Source organism: Macaca mulatta, chromosome 16 (assembly GCF_049350105.2).
Source record: "Macaca mulatta isolate MMU2019108-1 chromosome 16, T2T-MMU8v2.0, whole genome shotgun sequence".
Classification (NCBI taxonomy): Eukaryota; Metazoa; Chordata; class Mammalia; order Primates; family Cercopithecidae; genus Macaca; species Macaca mulatta.
Window position 1 is genome coordinate 87,636,532 of NC_133421.1, and position 5,447 is coordinate 87,641,978.

At 47.5% G+C, this 5,447-nt stretch overlaps 1 non-coding gene across 1 annotated transcript; it reads left to right on the plus strand.

The window, feature by feature from the left end:
* The first annotated feature begins 2,604 nt into the window (after positions 1-2,604).
* LOC114673312 (U1 spliceosomal RNA) lies at positions 2,605-2,760 on the plus strand. Its single transcript, XR_003724031.2, has one exon. It is a non-coding gene; the product is annotated as a U1 spliceosomal RNA (small nuclear RNA).
* Positions 2,761-5,447: the final 2,687 nt, after the last annotated feature.

Sequence of the window (5,447 nt, forward strand, 5' to 3'; positions counted from 1 at the left end):
CCGCGTTATAATGAAGAGCTGGCAAAGCCTTGGTTAAAAGTTCACGCATAGCAATACGAATGGGTCAAATCAGAGGGAGGGAGACAGGACTGACTCTCTGGGGAAAGCAGAGAGCATGGCAGCTGCAACGTTGCTGGGGAGCAGTGGTGTTGGCCACCTGGCCTGCCTATTGCCTACGCATCATCATGTGGGCAAAACCTATCCGTGTGCCTCCTCTTGGTCTAAAAAACGGAACTGAAACTTCTTGGAAAGCTCAGATTGATGTCTGAATTTCCCCATTCTGAAAGCAGAAGGAAGCTCAGCAGGCATAAAGGTGAAATACAGCCAGGCTATGGCTGTCTAGATTTGCCCTGGCGTACACGCGGCTCTCTCCTCTAAGCTGTAGAGGAGTAGCTGGATGTGCGGGGACCTGGGGTTCAGGCTACAGAACAATGGTGGGGAGGAGCTGTGACCTGGACCCCAGGCCGATGGGCCACACACATGGAGCTTTTCAGGTCACGGGTAGGTAAGCCATTTCCCACAGTGCCAGGTTTATGCAGAGTGATCCTTGCAGGCGAGCTGCATTGCCCCAGATCACAGTCCTGAGCCAGTAGGGGCTGACACCAGCCCTGATTCACTGTACTTCCCTCCTGTTGCCACGTTCCTCCTGGTTTAGTATGATCCTGGAAGACAGGCATGAAGAAGAAAGAGAAGAAAGAGAAGGAGGAGGAGGAAGAAGGAGGGAGGAGGAGGAGGAGGAGAACGAGGAGGAGAGGAGAATGAAGAAGAAGGGAAAAGAAGGAAGGAGGAGGAGGAGGAGGGAGAGGAGGAGGAAGAGAGGAGAATGAAGAAGAAGGGGGAAGAAGGAAGAAGGAGAAGGAGAAGGGGAAGAAGGAGGAGGAGGAGGAGAAGAAGGAGGAGGAGGAGGAAGAGGAGGATTAGAAGAATTATTAGAAGAATAACTAGAAGAATTGTAAGAAGAAAGAAAAAATTCCCCTCCCATTTCTGGCAACTCTACGAAGAACCACTCACACGTATGCGGTGAGAAACCCAGCAGGAAAGCCTGAAAGCACTCCAGCTCTGCCAGACACAGGACTTCAATGTTCCCAACGGAGCATGATCAATAACAAGGCTGTAACTCCACAAAGAAGCCTAGTGATGACATTTAGAAATCTCCCTTAGGCTGGGTGCGGTGGCTCACGCCTGTAATCCCAACACTTTGGGAGGCCGAGGCGGGTGGATCACGAGGTCAGGAGATCGACCCCATCCTGGCTAACACGGTGAAACCCCGTCTCTACTAAAAATACAAAAAATTAGCCGGGCTTGGTGGCGGCGCCTGTAGTCCCAGCTACTAGGGAGGCTGAGGCAGGAGAATGGCGTAAACCCGGGAGGCGGAGCTTGCAGTGAGCTGAGATCGCGCCACTGCACTCCAGCCTGGGAGACAGAGAGAGAGTCTGTCTCAATAAATAAATAAATAAATCTCCCTTAGCTTCGTTCTCATGGTTTGCATCGTTGGAACCCCAGGATGGAATCTCAGCCTTAATTGATGTCCATTTCAGGGGTGTATGTTGTTGAATCACACTTCCTTTTTTCTGCTTCTTGTCACCTTGGGCTTGTTCTTTGGTAGGTCAGGGGTTCCTCGGGGGCCTCTCTTCCTTCCCGCTTCACTCCAGGGCAGGACAGAGGGTCCTGCCCTCTGAAAATCTAGATTATTTACATCTCTAAAGGAGCAGTGTCTGGACTTTGAGTTGCTTGTAACACTTCTCTGTAAATTCTCTCCATTTTGTTTTGTTTTGTTTTTACCCTGAATTAGTAAGAATCCGAATTGAATCCTGAAAGCCAGAGTGAAATATGCAGCCTTCCTTTCTGCAGGGCTAGAATAGAATCAGAAAGACCCCCCCCACGAATCTAAAGCAGCAGGCTGGGCTTGCCTGGAGACCAACACGTGCCTGAAGGTGGAGACGTCCATTCCCTTGTTCCTTTGCCTACCTACAGGTAGCATCCCTGGGAAGTGATTCGAAGGTGCTGGGGCTGCAAGTGTTGTTTGGGGAAAGGGGAAATTAGAAGGAAGTGCACATGGAAGTCTTTCTGATCCAATGATTTGGGGAAAATGACTTCTTCTGAGGCCATGTTTACATACATGGCACCTAGTATGTATCTCGGCAAAACAGCAAATGAACCATCCAAGGATCAGCTGTCAGCCTTTCACATTTAATCGTTCAGAACTCAACCCGGATCCACAATAGACACTAGAATGCAAGGCTCTGAGAAAGCTCTAGGGAAGAACGATAGCACTGTCACAAAAAACAATGCGGAAACAAGAAGCTCCCTCCATGTGCCCTGTTGGGACATTTTTGCTTGGAGAACCGTAACTCCAAATTCTTACCTCGCAGAGAGGGACCCAATGGGACCTGTTTAGTAAATATTCACTGAGTTCTGCCACGTGTGGACAATCTTCCAGGGAGAACTCCTAATTAATTACAAAAGGTGCCTGCCCTCGAGGCACATACATTCTATGAGTGAGACAATTAGACAAACAGACACAGATGTGACATGGACACCGCAGTGCAAGGATTCTGTCTGCATGTGCGTTGCTGAGTCCCCATGTTTAGAAGAGTACCCTGCATACTTACCTGGCAGGGGAGACACTATGATCACAAAGGTGGTTTTCCCAGGGTTAGGCTCATATTCCAGGTGTGCTGACCCCTGCAATTTCCCCAAATGCAGGAAATTCAACTCTATAATCGGTGGTTGGGGGGACTGTGTTTGCAATTTCCCATGTGGGTTTTTTTAAAAAGAAGAGGCTGGGCACGGTGGCTCATGTCTGTAAGCCCAGCACTTTGGGAGGCCAAAGCAGGTGGATCACCTGAGGTCAGGAGTTCGAGACCAGCCTGGCCAACATGGTGAAACCCTGTCTCTACTAAAAATACAGACGTGGCCAGGCACAGTGGCTCACGTGTGTAATCCCAGCACTTTGGGAGGCTGAGGCAGGTGGATTACCTGAGGTCAGGAGTTCGAGACCAGCCTGGCCAACATGGTGAAACCCTATCTCTACTAAAAATACAAAAAGTAGCTGGGTGTGGTGGCAAACACCTGTAATCCCAGCTACTCAGGAGGCTGAGGTAGGAAAATCACTTGAACCAGGGAGGCAGAGGTTGCAGTGAACCGAGATGGCACCACTGTACTCCAGCCTGGGTAACAACAGCAAAACTCCATCTTAAGAAGAAGAAGAAAAAAGAAGAGTACCCTGCACATAGCAGGCCCTCAGTGAATTATGAATCAGACTGAGTCTGTATCACGGCGTATGTCAGGTGGTAGCAAGTGATGTGCGTGCCAAGAAAAGTCTTCATAAGCACAAAACATAAAGGCCCTACAGGTGCTGAGTGTAAACAGCCTTGACCCTGAAGAAGGACTGCATTTATAGCCCTCAAAATAGCGCCACACTCACCCTTTGCACACCTCACAATCAAGCCCACAGACCACACACACACACACACCCCACATGCACAGGCACACATGTGATCTCATGTACAACATAACCTGTTGTCCACAGGCATTTTCTACAGTGCCACACCTCGGGCCTCATTTCACACCCAGTTTAAGTCATTTTTAACCCCCTCCCTGTACAACAAAAGGATTTTTGGTAATTGCGGTGGGCTGAATAATGAGCCCCCAAAAATCCAGGTCCTAGTCCCTACAAACCTTTCAATGTGACCTTATATGGAAAGAGGAACTTTGCAAATGTGATTAAATTAAGCATCTTGAGATGGGGAGATTACCCTGGTTTATCTGGGCAGGCCCTAAGAGTCATCAAATGGATCCTAGTCAGAGGGAGACAGAGGTAGACTTGAGAGCAGAAGAGACTGTGCAACCACGGAGGCAGAGATTGGAGTGAAGGGCTCTGAGAATTTAGGAAGGGGCCATGAGCCAGGGAATGCAGGCTCAAAACCAGCACAGACTCCACGTAAGTCCCTAGTGCAGCCTCTATGAGCTGGAAAAGACAAGGCAAGGAATGCCTGGCAAGAGCCTTCAGAGGGAGTGCAGGCCTGCCAACGCCTTGATTTGGGTCTGATTAAACCCATTTAAGACTTCTGGCCTCCAGAACTGTAAGAGAAGACATTTATGCTGTGGCCGAGGTAGGAGGAATGCTTGAGGCCAGGAGCTCAAGAGAAGCCTGGGCAATATAGCAAGACCCCAACTCTACAAAAAATTTTAAAATTAGCCAGGCATGGTGGTGCACACATGTAGTCCCAGCTACTTGGGAGGCTGAGGCTGGTGGATCGCTTAAGCCCCAGAGTTCAAGTCTGCAGTGAGTCAAGATCTTACTCCTGCACCCCAGCCTGGGTTATAGAGCAACACCTTATCTTAAATACATAAATACATTTCTGTTGTTTGAAGCCTCCAAGTTTGTGGTACAATTTGTTACACCAGCCGTAGGATACTAATACAGTTTTAAAGTAATCGACATTCTTTTCTTGGTTTATGATTTAACACTGTTTTCATAGAAGAATAAACTTTCATGTTAAAAAATTACTCAAATTCAGTAAAATATTTCATGGATGAACTAAAATTTGTATTTACCAAACACAAATACTTCTCCTTGCAGTTCACACTGTTTCACTGTTTGTTTGTTTCTTTGTGATGAAGTTTAACTCTTGTCATCCAGGCTGGAGTACAAGGGTGCAATCTCAGCTCACTGCAACCTCCACCTCCTGGGTTCAAGTGATTCTCCTGCCTCAGCCTCCTGAGTAGCTGGGATTACAGGAGTGCGCCACCATGCCTGGCTAATGTTTGTATGTTTAGTAGAGATGGAGGTTTCACCATGTTGCCCAGGCTGCTTTCAAACTCCTGACCTCAGGTGATCTGCCCGCCTCAGCCTTCCAAAGTGCTGGGATTACAGGTTTGAGTCACCACACCTAGGCTCTTTCACTGTTTTAAATTTGAATCACAGAGAAAGAGGATCTGTGGTCATACAGAATGACAGAGCTGAAAGAAGTCCAGCTCTGTCGCTTCATTGTTGCAATCCCTGTGCTGTCATTGTGCATTTCTAATCTGTGTAATGAAGGAGAATGTAATTCTGCAGGGGTTGGATACATAGACCACACCTGAGGCCCCTCAAATGATTCCACACCTTAGAAACGTGCTCTCTAAATGAACACCAGTGGCCATCCTTGTGCTGGGAGCTGACTGTGCAACTGGCATTTTCCAAATTAACTGTCACAAAGAATGTAATGTTTATCAGAGTAAGTAATAAAAATGTGCTAATTTGAAGCTTACATATATATTATTAGAACTCAATAGCAAGCAGAAATTGTTTAGAACAGAGACCAACCAAAAACATTTCCAGGGACATTGTTTAGAACTGCGGATGCATGGTGTTAATAAAAAGCAGACGAACTTTTAGCCAGTTTTATTATTGTTTGTAAATTTCCTATGGATACTGCAGGTCCTCACTGCCTGCCCTGGGT